Source organism: Chrysochloris asiatica, unplaced genomic scaffold (assembly GCF_000296735.1).
Source record: "Chrysochloris asiatica unplaced genomic scaffold, ChrAsi1.0 scaffold00185, whole genome shotgun sequence".
Lineage (NCBI taxonomy): Eukaryota > Metazoa > Chordata > Mammalia > Afrosoricida > Chrysochloridae > Chrysochloris > Chrysochloris asiatica.
In genome coordinates this window covers 3,781,356-3,797,612 of record NW_006408703.1, presented here as the reverse complement: position 1 = coordinate 3,797,612, position 16,257 = coordinate 3,781,356, and positions in this window count along the sequence as shown.

Genomic DNA, 16,257 nt, shown 5'->3' with positions numbered 1-16,257 from the left:
CTATGGGTCGGACCCGACTCGATGGCACTTAACAACAACAAGTAACCGCTAAATTATTTTCTATCCTCATAGATTTCCCTATTGTGGACACTTCTTATAAATGGAATCAGATGATATATATATATTTGTGACTGACCTTTTTCACATTGTTATTCTTGTTAAGTATTGTGTACTCACTTCCTACTCCTAACGATTCTGTGTACAACAGAATGAAATACTGACTGGCCTTGTGCCATCCTCACAGTGGTTGCTAATATTGAGCTCTTTGTTACTGTCACTGTATCAACCTAGCTCATTGAGGACCTTCCTCTTTTACATTGATCCTCCACTTTTCCAAGCACGATGTCTTTCTCCAGGAATTGCTCCTTCCTATAAACATATCCAAATATGAAGTCAAAGTCATTCTATCTTCACTTCCGTGAAGCAAATCAGTCACACTTCTTCCAAAACAGATCTGCTCATTCTTCTGGAAGTCTATGGTATATTCAGTATTCATAGCCAACACCATATTTCAAATGCATGAATTTTTCTATGGTCTTTATTATTCATCATCCAGCTTTTGCATCAATATATGAGGTAATTGAAAATACCATGGCTTGGATCAGGCACACTTTAGTCCTCAAAGCAGTATCTTTGCTCTTTTAATACTTTAAAGAGGTCTTTCACAGAAGATTTGACCAATGCAGTATGTCCTTTGATTTCTTGACTACTGCTTCCATGAGTGTTGACTGTGGTTCCAAGTAAAATTAAATATTTGATAATTCCAGTCTTATCTCTTTGATGATGCTATTTATTAATCCAGCTTTGAGGACTTTTCTGTAGATTGAAGTACAATCTATTCTATAATCCACTTCTATAAGAACTTCAAATCCTCTTAGCTTTCTGCAAGCAATCTCTATCACAAGTTGTTGATGAGTCTTCCTCTAATACTGACATCATGCTCTTCTCATATGATCCATTATCTTAGATTATTTGCTCAGCATGCACATTGAATAAGTATAGTGAAAGCATACAACCATGTTGCACAATTTTCCTTATTTTAACCATTCTTTATCCCTTTGTTCTTTTCAATCACAGCCTCTTGATAGTCACATAGCATGTTTTCAAGATTCATCCATTTTGGAGCATGTACAGTACTATTTTTCCTTTTTATGGATTAATTACATGCACATACCAAATTTTATTTATACATTTATAAATTGATCTACATCTAAATATGGATTTTTTTTCCCTCATGTTTTGGCGTTTTGTGAATAGGGTTTCAATGAACATTCAGGTACAAGTACTTATTTGAGTCATTATTTGCATTCTTTTATTGTTACTTAAGAGAAAAATTGCTGGTTATTTCATGTTTAACTTACAGAAAACCCACTAACCTTCTTCCCACAGTGAATGTATCATTTTATACTATAAAAAGAAAAATATAGATGAGACTTCTGATTTAAAATTTCTCTACATCTTTACCAAAACTTGCTTTATAGATAGATTGTTGTTGTTGTTATGTGCCGTGGGGTTGGGTCCAACTCATAACGACCCTGTTACAGGGTTTCCAAGGCTGTAAATCTTTACAGGAGCATAAAGCCACATCTTTCTCTCGCAGAACAGCTGGTAGTTTCGAACTGCTAACCTTAAGGTTCGCAGCCCGATTCGTAACCACTATGCTACCAGAGCTCCTTTTATAGATAGATAGATAGATAGATAGATAGATAGATAGATAGATAGATAGATGTTGTTGTAGTTGTTAGGTGCCATCGAGTTGGTACTGACTCAGAGACCCTATGCACAACAGAACTAAAAAAACTGCCCAGTCCTGGGCCAACCTCACAATTGTTGCCATGCTTGAGTCCATTAATGCTGCTACTTTGCCAATATATCTTACTGGGGTCTTCCTCTTTTACTCTGACCCTCCAACTTACCAAACATGATATCCTTCTCCAGTAACTGGTCCCTTCTGACAATATGTCCATAATCAGAGAAAAAGCCTGGCCCTCTTGGCCTCCAATAAGCACTCTGGCTGCATTTAAAACACAGATCTGTTTGTTCTTTTGACAGTCCACGGCACTTTCAGTATTTTCTTTCAACACCGTAACTCAAATGCATCAGTTCTTCTATGATCTTCCTCATTCACTGTCCAAATTTTGAATGCATATGAGGGTATTGAAAATACCATGGTGCACCCTAGTCTTCAAGCTGACATCTTTGCTCTACAACGCTTTAAAGAGGTCTTGTGCAGCAGATTTGCTTAATGCAATACATCGTTTAATTTCTTGACTGCTGCTTCCATGACTGGTGATGATTGATTCAAGAAAAACGAAGTCTTTGACAACATCAATATTTTCTCCATTGATAAGATTGTTGTTTATTGGTCTAGTGTGAAGATTTTGGTTTTCTTTACATTGAGATGCAATCCATACCGAAGACTGTGGTCTTTGATCTTCATCAGTAAGTCCTTTTCACTTTCAGCAAGCAAGGTTGTATCATCTGCATATCACAAGTTATTAATGTATTAGTCAGTTTGAATCTGACAATCACATGATTTACGATGACGGGGACAAATTTAGAAGATATGGCATCGCATTCATCATCAAAAACAACATATCAAGATCTGTCATGAGGTACAATGTTGTTGGTGATAGGGTCATGTCCATGTGCCTACAGGGAAGACCAGTTAATACCACTATTATTCAAATTTACACACCAACCACTAAAGCCAGTGAGGATAAAATAGAAGACTTCTACCAACTTCTTCAATATGAAATGGATCAGACATGCAATCAAGATGTATTGATAACTACTAGCAATTGGAATGCAAAGGTTAGAAACAAAGAGAAAGGATTAATAGTTGGAAAATATGGCCTTGGTGATAGAAATGATGCTGGAGATTGTATGATAGAATTCTGCAAAACCAAAGATTTGTTCATTTCAAATAAAATTTTAAACAGCATAAGAGACAATTATACACATGGACCTCACTAACTGTAATACACAGAAATCAAATTGACTACATCTGTGAAAAGAGACAGTGGAAAAGTTCCATATCATTAGCCAAAACAAGACCAGGGACAGATTGTGGAACAGATCATCAATTGCTCATAAGCAAATTCAGACTGAAGCTGAAGAAAATGAAAACAAGTCCACAAGAGTCAAAATATGACCTTTAATATATCTCACCTGAATTTAGAGATCATCTGATGAACAGATTTGGTACATTAGAGACTAAAGACCAAAGACTAGGAGAATTGTAGAATGACATCAAGACTGTCATACAGAACAAAAGCAGAAAGTCGTTAAGAAGAAAAGAAAGAAGGAAAAGATCAAAATTGATGTCAGAAGAGACTCTGAAACTTGCTCTCCAGCATAGAGATGGAAAATGGAAAAAAATGAGGACACAGATAGATAGACTAAACAGATAGATAAATAGATTAGATAGACAGGTAATCTTAGTGGCTGTATAGATTTATATCATTTTTATAAACTTTGTATTTGTCTAAACACTAATGATGTTGAACATCTCTTCATGTGTTCTTTGACTATTTGCATATTTTCACTAGATACAAGTCTACTAAAGCTTATTCCTTAATTTTTTCATTGGGTTGCTGTCTTTATGTTTTGAAGTATAAGGATTTTTAAAATTTATTCTAAATACTACCTTTCTCAGGTATATATTTTTCAAACACATTCACCAATTTTAGAGTATCTTTTTCACTTTCTTGAAGAAGTTCTTGGTTGTGCAAACGTTTGAATATTTTTATGAAATCAGCTTATCTAATTTTTCTTCTGTTTTTTTTTTTTTTGTGTGTGTGTGTGTGTGCTTTTAACATCATATCTAATAATCCTTTGCCAAAATAGAAGTCATGAAGATTTTGTTTCTATTTTCTTTGAAGAGTCCAGCCTTAGGACATATATTAAGTCTTGATCCATTTTGAGTTATATTTCAAATATCATGTGAGTTAGTCATCCAACTCTATTATTTTACATGTGGTTATCCAGTCCAGAACCAATGATTGAAAAGAATACTTTTTTCCCACTAAATGGCATTGACATCTTTGTGAAAAATCAGTTGACCACAGACACATGGGTTTACAAGTTCTTGTTACTTATTGATTATCTCATTATTCAACATTTCATATTTATAACAGTAGCAAAAATATATATATATATTGTTTGCATCCCTGATATACATCTAGCAGTAACAAATGCCCAGGTATGTTCAGCTTGGTCGTGCTCATGGTTCTCAGTGGTTTGACAGTTATATAATGATGAAATCAGTCTCCATTTTGTGATATGATGTGGTCATTCTCGATTTTCACATAATGCTGATTTTTGGATAATGACCGGTTTTTAGAATCAACCATGCTGACAAGTGAGGAGTGGGTGTATTTCTATACTCTCAGTTTTATTTATTTGGTTTATATATCTATCCTTATGCAAGTGCCACACTACCTTGATCAATGAAACTAAATTTTGAATTAGGAAAGTGTGAACATTTCAACTTTCTTCTACTTTTTCAAGATTGTCTAGCTATTCTGAATTCTCTGTAATTTTATATGATATTAAAATCAGCTTGTAAATTTCTATAAATAAGTAATCTGGAATTTTGATAAGGATTGAACATTGAGATCAATTTGAGAAATAGTTCTATGTTAACAATATTAAGTTTTCCAATCTAAGAATATGGAGTGTTTTTCCATGCCTCTGGATCTTTAATAGTTTTCAACGAAGTTTTGCAGCTTCCAGAGTATATATTAGAACATTTTTTTGTCAAAAAAAAGTGTTTCATTATACTTTATTATTTTTTTTCTTAATTTTGTTTTATCAGGGCCTTTTTTGGTGAACACATTACCAGAACTCTGCTGATAAGACATCAAATCTGAGACTTACTAAGCAAAAATGTATAATGAAGATGATAAAGCATTCCTAAATCCCATCACATAATAATAAAATTTGTGTGAAAATGGCATTTGTAAATTATAGTAAAATTCTTAATTTAGACATGGTCCAGAAAAAAGTACAATATTTATATGACATCTGATGAGGAAAGTTACATTGGATAAGCCAGGCTCTTCCCATTGAACAACTGATCACTTTTGTAATCATTTAAGAAGAAATAACTGGCATAGCATAAAGCATATGGCTTTATGTATAAATTCATCTTAATCTGTTAATTGCAGGAATATGACAGGTAAAAGGGAATCGTGATGCAAAAAGAAGCAAACAGATAGATTGAGAAGTTAACATATTTTTCAGAATATTTTCTGACATTATATAAAAATATGAAATATAAACAAACTAAAAATTAAAGAAGGGCATCTCTAAATACAGAGGGATAAAAGTCATAAAGACCAAATATATTGACAATTTATTAAGTATAAAATAGCACTGTGTTTATTGTGAATAATCCTCATAACTTTGAGATTCATATTGAATTATAAAGAATTTAAAAAGAATAAGGAAAATAATATGAGAGTACAGAGTTACATATTAATAACTATTGAATGCTAATGATTGTTTTGCATATGTTAAATTTTCATATTAAAAAAAGGAATGTGAAATAATATATGCCCTTTTCCAAACTTTGGCAATAATTCATGGTCATTAGAAAAGGTTTTTATGTTGAGGAACATATATCTGCATCAACATTTTAAAGGCTACAAAAATTCACATTATATAGCTATAACATAATTTACATAAAATACTTCAAATTTTGACATGTTTCTAATTATTACTACTATTAGAAGTTGTGCACTGAATATCCTTTAAAATATTGCTTTATTCAGATCTATAATTGCAAATCTGCTGTACATGACCTCTATAAAGCGGTCAAGAACAAAGATGTCACAACTTTAAAGGTAGAAGTCCTGTAACAAAAAAGTGGGGATAGTTAATCTTACAGTCCAGGAACAAAGGACCCCAGTACCATCAAGGGAGCAGAGCATGAGTGGACTGTGGGACCCTGAAGAGCATGAGAAGAATGTGGGACCCTACCCAGAGAAGCAGTGACACCAGAGATGGAGGCAAGGATGAGGTAATGGAGAGACAGAGCAGCTGAGGACTCTGTTGTTGTTGTTGTTAGGTGCCATCAAGTCGGTACCGACCTATAGCAACCTATGCACAACAGAATGAAACACTGCCAGATCCTGGGCCAACCTCACTACTGTTGCCAAGCTTTAGTCCATCGATGCTGCCACTTGGCCAATCCATCTCATTGGGGGTCTTCCTCTATTTCTCTGACCCTCCACCTTACCAAACATGATATCCTTCTCCAGTGACTGGCCCTCCTGACAATATGTCTAAAATATGAGACACGAAGTTTGGCCGACAAAGAGCGCGAAGTATCACTCTGGCTACACTTCTTCCAAAACAGATCTATTAGTTTTTGGCAGCCCGTGGCACTTTCAATATTCTCTTCCAACACCATAACTAAAAGGCATCAATTCTTCTGCAGTCCTCCTTATTCACTGTCCAGCTTTTGCATGTATATGAGGTTATTGAAAACACCATGGCTTGGGTCAGGAGCATCCTACTCCTCAAACTGACATCTTTGCACTTCTATACTTTACAAAGGTCTTGTGCAGCAGATTTGCCTAATGCAATACATCCTTTGATCTCTTGACTGCTGCTTCCATGAGTGTTGATAGTTGATCTAAGAAGAATGAAGTCCTTAACAACTTCAATCTTTTCTCCATTGATAAGAATGTTGTTTATTGGTCCAGTGGTGAGGACTTTTGTTTGCTTGGCATTAAGATGTAATAATCCATACTGAAGGCTGTGCTCTTTGATCTTCATCAGTAAATGTTTTAAGTCCTCTTCACTTTCAGCAAGCAAGGTTGTATCATCTGCATATCACAGGTTGTTAATGAGTCTTCCTCCAATCCATATGCCACGTTTTTCTTCATAGAACCTAGCTTCTTGGATTATTTTCTAATCATACAGGTTGAATATGTATGGTGAAAGAATGCAACCTTGTCGCACACCTTTCTTAATTTTAAAACATTCAGTTTTCCCATGTTCTGTTCCAACAACTGCCCTTGGTCCAGGAACAGATTTCTCATGAGCAAAATTAAGTGTTCTGGAATATTCATACTTCGCAATTTTGTCCATAGCTTGTCATGATCCACACAATTGAAAGCCTTTGCGTAGTCAATAAAGCATAGGTAAACATCTTTCTGATATTCTCTGCTTTCAGCCAAGATACATCAGACATCAGCTATGATGTAATTGATGGTCTATTCCACAGTCTGTCCCTGGCTTTGTTTTCACTGATGATATGGAGCGTTTCCATCTTCTCTTTCCTTAGATGTAGTCATTTTGATTTCTATGTATTCCATCTGGCGAGGTCCATATGTATAGTCATCTCTAATGCTGTCTAAAGAAGGTAATAGAAATGAACAAATCATTGGTTTTGCAGAGTTCTATCATGCATTCTCCAGCATCATTTCTATCACCAAAGCCATATTTCCAACTACTGATCCTTCCTCTTTGCTCCCAACCTTTGCATTCCAATCACCAGTAATGATTAATACATCTTGATGGCATGTTTAATCAATTTCAGATTGACCAAGTTGGTAGAATTCTTTGATTTCATCCTCACTGGTTTAGTGGTTGGTGCATAAATTTGAATAATAGTGGTATTAACTGGTCTTCCCTGTAGGCACATGGATATTATGCTATCACAGACAGCATTGTACCTCATGACTGATCTGGATATGTTCTTTTTGACGATGAATGCCGCAGTATTCCTCTTCAATTTTTCATTCCCAGCATAGTAAACCATGTGGTCATTAGGTTCAAAATGGCCAGTTCCAGTCTATTTGAGCTCACGAATGCCTAAGATATCAATGTTTATGTGTTCCATTTCATTTTTGACAACTTCCAATTTTCCCAGATTAATACTTTGTACATTCCATGGTCTAATTTTCAATGGGTGTTTATAGCTATTTCTCTTCATTTTGAGTTGTGTCCGATCAGCAAATGAAGGTCCCATGGACTTTTCTCCCACGGGCTTTATTCCATTTGCGCCATCATGGTCAACTCTACTTTGAGAAGGCAGCTCTTCCCCAGTTGCATTTTGAGTACCTTCCAACCTATGGGGCTCACTTTCTGGCACTATATCTGACAGTGTTTCTCTGCTATTAATAAAATTTTCAATGACTAAAGATTTGGCACTAGTTCATCACTCTTTCTTCCTAGTCTGTCTTCGTCTGGAAGCTCATCTGAAGCCTGTCCACCATGGGTGACCCTGCTGGTATTTAAAATACCAGTGGCATAGCTTTCAGAATCATAGCAACTCACAAGCCTTCACTGTACGACTAACTGACAGATGAGTAATAGAAGTAAATACTGTAGAATGATGATGCACAGAGGTGATTGTAATCATTGCAATGAAACAACGAGTTTTAAACTGATATTCTATCAATTTAAACTATCATGTAAACTATCACTCAATTTACAATAAAAACTCAAAAACAAACAACCAAACAATCAAAATCTATACAAAGTTACTATGAGTCAGAAATGAATTAACAGCAATAATGACAAATATCTAATTAGTGATTTTCCCTCTCTTCTTATCGTCTCCCTTTCCTGGTAACCATTAAAGAATATATGTTTGTTTAAAAAAATAGAAAAACATAATCTCCACAAGGACAGGCATTTTTCTCAATTTTATCCCTTAATATTTTTCCTAGATATCGAGAATGCTGCCAGAGTGGTACCCAAAAGAGTGCCTTACACATGGAAAGTAATCAAGAAATGATTATTGTTACTTACATTAAAATTTCCAGACAGTGACATAAACAACAACAACAAAAAGAGTTAACTATGCCTATATTAGATCTCACCATGGGGGTTACCTCACCTCAACTATCATACCAATGGACATCCAGGCCCAGGCAAGTTGACACAAAACCTTAACTATCACACTGGGGTAGCACTGTAGCATCAACACAGGACTGTGAAATGCTAGGTTGATAATTCAAACTCATCTGTCACTCCTTGGAAGCGCTATACTGGGTAACTATGAGTCAGAACCAACTTGATGACACTTAACAACAACTCAAAACATAAGAAATTGGGACAAATGAAAAGACAAGCCAAGGTATGTCATTTTGTATCTAGAAGACAAGAATTATGTATATAAAACAAAACCTATTTTAAAGAATAATTCATCAATAACTAACATGCTTCAATAGTGCTGATGATTTGGTATTATTTGGATTTCTGGCAAGTCTACTTAGCACCTACAAAGCTTATACATAGAAAACTTGATTCAAATTTATATTATTCATTCCTCCTGCTGTGTGAGTGCATTCTCTTGTTGAGTCTAGTATGAGTAGAGGAAGCATTTCTTATATCAATAGATTAAGTAGCAGATATCAAGAACCATAGAAAAAGGATCAAAGAACAAAAGAGACTAAAGCAGAACAGCAAGTAGAGGTATATACCAATAGATTGTTTTGAGCCCATATTGGAGATGGTTACTCTAGTGATATCTTCATTCCCATTTTCAAGCAAAAATAAAAATATATCACTTATAAGTTCTATTGGGTAAGGACTAGCTTAATATATTAGAAAGTCATTTATTCTTACAAAATATGGTTGTAGACGAACTGTTTTTATTTATATTTCTGTCTGGAGATCAACAAACATATCAATTGATGTGTTTACCCTAGACAGGAACTTGGGAAAATGAAAAGTATTGGTCAAAGTGGTCTAGTATGGGCAAATTGGGAGCTGGATTTGGCCTAGAGACAACAAGAAAGAAATTTCATTTTAGAGCATCAGTAAAGGTATGATGTCTCCAGACCTTCTCCTCAAGTTGTAACAATGTATAACTCTTCATTTACATAAGTCAGTTATGAATTTGTCTGGCTAATAATTTAAATTTGGATTGTCTCAAATGTATTAAAATAGAATAATGTATGAAAATACAATCTTAATCTGTAGCAGAAAATATTCGCAATGGTGAATTTTATAGAATATATAGCTTAATTGGAATCAGAGTAGCAATAATGTTTATTTATTTTTTAAATTACTATATCTAAAATACAAATGCTCTGATGGGATGAACCTAAAGAATTCATTGAATAATGTATATCTGCTGTGATCACAAGCTATCTATTCTATGCTGGAAATTGCTGGAGGGCAACAGCCACATGAAAGAGCCTACAGTGGTATGCTATGTATGCTATGTTTACAAATATCTATTTGAACACCTTTGCCCCATCCCTAACATGAGAGTATACTATCTATGACATTAGTATTGAAATTGAGTAGTGACATGTTTTGACCAATGGAATTTAAGTGTATTTGACATTTACAATTGAACTTAAGCTTTAAATTAATTGTAAGACATGGCTAAGGTTTTTGCTAACTCTGACAAAAGTGTGGGCATATGCAAAATAGTGTCTTCGTTTTCAGCCTATTCTTAAAATGGAAGATTTGCTGAGTGGAGCCAAGCTGAATGAAGCAGAACCACAGCAGTAATAGATAACCTATAGTCACCAACACATATGGGAGTAAAAATAATTATTTACTGTAAGGTACTGAGAGTTTCGGTTGTTTGTTTAGAAGAATTGCTGACTATTGCTAGTAAATGCTTAAAATTTGGCTAAATATATGAATAAATAAGTTTCACTTAGTAAAGAAAATAAAAATGTACATTTAAAAAACACTGTTTATTAAAGTACCTTTAATCTAACAACTCTATTTTCACAATTTCTGAATAGTTGTTGCTCCAGTTATATTAATGAATAAGTTTTTTATTATAAAGGATTAGAAACATTATTCAAATAGTTGACAATTTTCTATAAATGTTGCGGTTGAAGCTGGGTCAGTAGAGATGGCGGGGGTGGGTGGGAATGCAACAATAAAGACATGGGCTGAGTTTGGCCATGTTCCATAGGTAGCTGTTGATCTTGAGATGAAAGAAAGAAGAGGAGGGGTGGGCTGGTCTCAAGTTTAGGAAGGTGTGGAAACTTCAGAGCCCACAGGCACCGACCTAGTCCCTGGAGGCTAAGGCCGAGATTGAAGATGCCAGCTATTATGAAATGCAGGGAGTTGTGCGTAAACTCCCAAACTTGCAGCTAGTACCCATTTGACCTAGTTTGGATGGCTAGTTGATCAGAACTTGAATCAAGGAAGATGAAGATGTTTGATACTGAGAACAAGTACGAATTGCTATAATTTTACAAACTAGACTTTTGCCTATGAATGCCGTGACTCAAAATTCCAACTGGAATGGAAGAATATAAAGGAACAAGCTTGTTTCTTCAGTGTACTGGGTTGATAGGGATAAAAATTTTAGACATTGGCTATGAAAAATAGGAGAGCTACAAAGGCATGAAGTGTCCGGTTTAAAAGCTTCCATGAGTGTGCTAGTTGCAGAATGAGAAAGGAAAGCTAGAATCCCCACAGAATAGTTTCCCTTTTTTCCCAGATGGATCTGGTGAAGATGATGGGGGAACATGGTGATAGGATTTTATGATTCAATTGTGAATAACTGTTAGCAGGATAAATTGTGATTATGACAAGTCTAACTGTAGAATATGTGTAATTAAAAGGAGAGAGTTAATAATCTTTCATTTCAGAAACAGACGATCCCAAGACCATCAAAAAGGAAGAGCTTGAGTGGAGCGTGAAAGCCCTACTTAGAAAAGTGGCAACAGCAGAGATAGTGGTTGTGTATCTGACTGGCAGAATGTGCTCCATGGACATTTCAATGAATATATATTTTTTGTTTTTATGTGTTCATCAAATAGTTTTGCCTCGTTCATCTACAAAACATAAGATGTAAATTGGGAGTCGAATGGGATAAATGTTGTTCCAGGGAGGGGATTGTAATCTTTGAGATGAAGCACAGGGTATTATTTGCTGCATTTAGAGCTGATTATCTTGTTTGTAAACCTTCACACAATTCACAGTAAAAAGGTAAAAACATGTTGTGGTTGAATCATGTAATGAGAAGTGGACTATTTACAGAGAGAACACTTTCAGATATTTCTTTATTATAAAAATCAATGAAATAGGAATGCATGCTATGGTAACAATCTTATTTCCAATATGTATCAACCTACCATGATTTTGAATTAGCTTTGAAACTCGTTGTTGAATAAATGTTCTTCAGGAGAATGGTAGCCATCTAAAAATCATTGTTAACAATTACGTTGTTCATTAGTTAATAATTTTATTATAGTCACTTCCAGGCTGGTTGTAAATATTTGATGTATGTTCTCTGATTTTGAAATAACACATATACACACAGATATACACTTTTAAAGTGTCTAAAATCATATCATGATTTTTTAGTTTAAAAAGTGTAAACAGGAAAATATTAAGAAAATCCAGTCAGAAGTCAGCATAAATTCTAAAAACATGTACAATTCAAGCAGTTGGCATTTATCTAAACAAGCCCTGGGATCTTGTTTCCAGTCTCATTATTTACATTAATTATGTATGTCCAGTTTATTTTTTATGCATGAGAGTTGAGAGAAATACCAATCCTATTGTGTATTATAATTGTAGTTTCAAAAACAAAAACAAAAAGTTTCAAAGCAAATATTATGAAAGATTAGGGAGCCAATTTAGCTTTATATTTTGTGGTTGTGTTTTTTTTCTGAATTGTCTACTGAATTGACTTGCAAAGCTATCATTTTATCAATGTTGTTTTTCAATGTCTTGTATGACTATGACACCATTCATATTGGAATTAGCTTCAATTTTCAAAAAGTTCTTGAAGCTTTTGTTCATTTCTTTTTAAAAACGTGCATGTTCCTACATGCCACTGTCTTCAACCATAGGAATGACACCATTTTAAATATGTCATTAAAATGCATCCTACCTGATTTGTAGAGAGAATAAATATTCAAAGACATTATCCATGTAATCCTATTAAAGCAGAGTTTGCAAGGAAATGTTTCACATGCTCTTGAATCTTTGAAGCTCCTGATGATTGTAAGCCATGCTATAGCTCTGTTGTTAAATTTTCCCAAAGCAGTTAAAGCTAATGGCAGTAACAAATGAAATGCTGTAAATCCAGGAAAGCATCAAGTCTGCTTAATTCCTGAGGCATAAATTTTAATCATTGAAATAGAATTTCTTCTGTTTCCTTAGCTAATCTCACTTTCCTTTGTTTTTTCCCAAGAGGATTTGATGTTTTGTTAAGAATGAAATCAATTGCAGTACAACTGCAATTTATAAAGGATTTAGTTTAGACAGAAGTCACTAAGATGAGAAAAAGGTGTTTTACCCTGTTTTTCAAGCAAAAGAGTCAAAAAAATTCCTCTCTCTTGATCTCTCACTCTTTTCCTGTATTGTTTGAGTGTTTGTTATATTTTTGGCAAACTGACATTTAGTTGGGAATCTGTTTCCTGAATGTCTTTTACTCTATCTTTTAGAAATTAGGAAATTGACTTACATATTTTACAGGCTTTGATAAGAGTTTTAAAATGGCATACTTAGATTTGCTTATTAGCTAAATGTATTACTTAAAACAGCTCAGTGAGAGTCTCTTGGGGTGTTTGTAACAATAGAAAATTTTAGGTCCTGATGAAAACTTACTAACTCAGGATATTCGTCTACACAGGCCACAGATCTAAATATTTAACAAGATCTCCAAGTGAAGTTAGTGGACCATTGCTATATATATAATTGTTATATATATAAAATGTCATATAACTACTGACATTTTAATTTTCATCCTTTCTTCATTTGGCCTTTTTTCTTTTCTTTTCTCAATTCAATTTGCTATAACTATATCTTTAAAGTTGATCTTCACCTTTCATCAATAGAATCATAGCTCTGCTGGGTAAAGCTGAAATAAATTAAATTTATGCCCTAAGGTATTCAGCTTATTTTTCTTGTTACATTGAATTTATGCTTGTTATGTTTCCAAATAAGAAATTCATTTCATCTTTTCAAGATTAGCATACTTGAATTTACAGGGTATCACATTTTAATGTGTGGGGAGAATTTGTTTATATTGGGCTTTTATGAAATGTGCAAGGCCCTTCATTCCATTAAAGTGAAGATAATTTGTTGTTGTTAATTGCCATAGAGTCAGCACTGACTCATGGGAGCATATTCACTGTCATTAATATTCTGGATTCCATGTCACAGTCATGATGTATTTTGAGTGCCTTTCAATTTAGGGGACTAATCTTCCAGCACATATAAAACGATATTCTATTATGATCCATAGGGTCTTCATTGGCTAATTTTCAGAAGTAGATCACTAGATCTTCTTCTCTAGTCTGTTTTAATCTGGTAATTCCACTGAAACCTATTCATCTGGCATGACCCAGTTTTTATTTGGCATAACTTGTAGCATCATTGCAACATATAAACCGCCAGAGGAAGACAAACTGATAGACAGGTGGTGGGAAGGTAATTTAGTGAGAGTTTAAGAGGGTATCTGAAAGTGTCAATATCTGGAAAGAAAAGCAAGCGTATTTATTTTAAAAAATGAACTTGCTTTTCATTTTGTAAAGAAAACAACATTGAAATCAGAGAAGCATAAAACAAAAGATGCAAGAAAATAGAATAATAATGAAATAATATGCAAAAGATACCCCTCTCTAATCTATAAATGAGCAAAAATTTTAAACCACCACATATTTTAGCCTGGTCCTTGTCTGGTACTGTAGGATAAGCACTGGACTGCAAGGTTGGCTTGAATCACAGAGTCAGTGCTGCAAATTCACCAGTTGCTCCATGGAAACCCTGTACAGGGTCTCTATGAGTCAGAGCCAACTCAACAGCACTTTAACAACAATGACAATACTTGCTTAAGGGAACACTGTGACTCCATAGGACAAGCACTGAATCGTGAACCCCAAGGTCGCGACAGAATGGAACCCACCAGCCACTCAGAAGAAAAAAGATGAGGCTTCCTACTCCTGCCAAGATTTAAAGCCCTGAAAACCCTATACAGGATCACTATGAGTCACAGTTGACGTAACAGCATTAGAAACAACAATATTGGCTTCAGGAGGTGGTGGTGCAGTGCAATGAGTTACTAGTTGTGCTGCTAATTGGAAGTTCAGCAGTTTGAACCCATCGGCCATTCTGTGTGAGAAAGACGTAGCAGTCAACTTCTGTGAAGATTTACAGCCTCAGAAACCTTATATAGCAGTTATACTATGTTGTATAGGGTTGCTAGAGTCCTGGTGTGGTGCTGTGGGTCTATGTATTGGACAGCAAAGTCAGTTTGAACAACAAGGTTGGCGGTTCAAGTCCACCAGCTGCTCCTCGGAAACTTCATTCAGGGTCGCTATGGGTCAGAAACTACTCACCTGCACTTAGCAACAACATGGGGTTGCAATGAGTTGGGATCAACTTGACTGCAGTGGGGTTGGGTTTTGGGAATGCTTAGTCATATAAATATGTAAAACAAAATTCAAATTAATCTGGTGCTGGATTTTAATTCAGGTGCTAACCTCAGGGTCAGCAGTTCGAAACTACCAGCTGTACCGCAGGAGAAAGATGAGGCTTTCTGCTCCCGTAAAGATTTATAGCCTCGGAAACCCTGTACAGGGTCGCTATGAGTCCGAACTGACTCCATGGCACATAACCACCATAACTCACTGGTGATGGTGGTGTGTGACACGGTATTGATTCCCAATTCATAGCGACCCTGTATAAGGTTTATGAGGTTTTCAATCTTTACAAGAGCAGAACGTTTCATTTTTTCCACATACTCACATTAGTACACTGAAATAATATGTTCATACATATATATAGCACACTGTTGTTGTTTTTGTTGAGTGCCGTCGAGTAGATTCCTCCCCATAGCAATCTGTATAGGGTTTCCAAGTAGCAGCTGGTGAGCTTGAACCACTGATTTTGCAGTTCAAACGACTTTGCAGTCTGACGCATTAGCCCACAGTGCCACATCAGGACTCCATACAGCACACTAGTAGACTCAAATAATATATATATATATGTGTGTGTGTGTGTGTGTGTGTGTTTATATATAATCTAGTTCAATATAGAGCAGCAACTGAAAAGAAAAAAAGCCAAAGTGGCTGAAAATGAATTAGAGTATATATATTTTCATTCTAAGGAGTCCTGGTGTGGTACTACAGGATAATGCACTGGGCCACAAGGTGAGTTTCAACTGCAAGGTGGGTGGTTCAAATTCACCAGCAGCTCCTTGCAAAGTCTAGACTAAGAAGGGTTGTTATGTGTGGGAAATGACTCTAAAACACTTAACAATACCAACTACATTTATTCTGAAGTGTTAAAATGAATCCTTTTTTT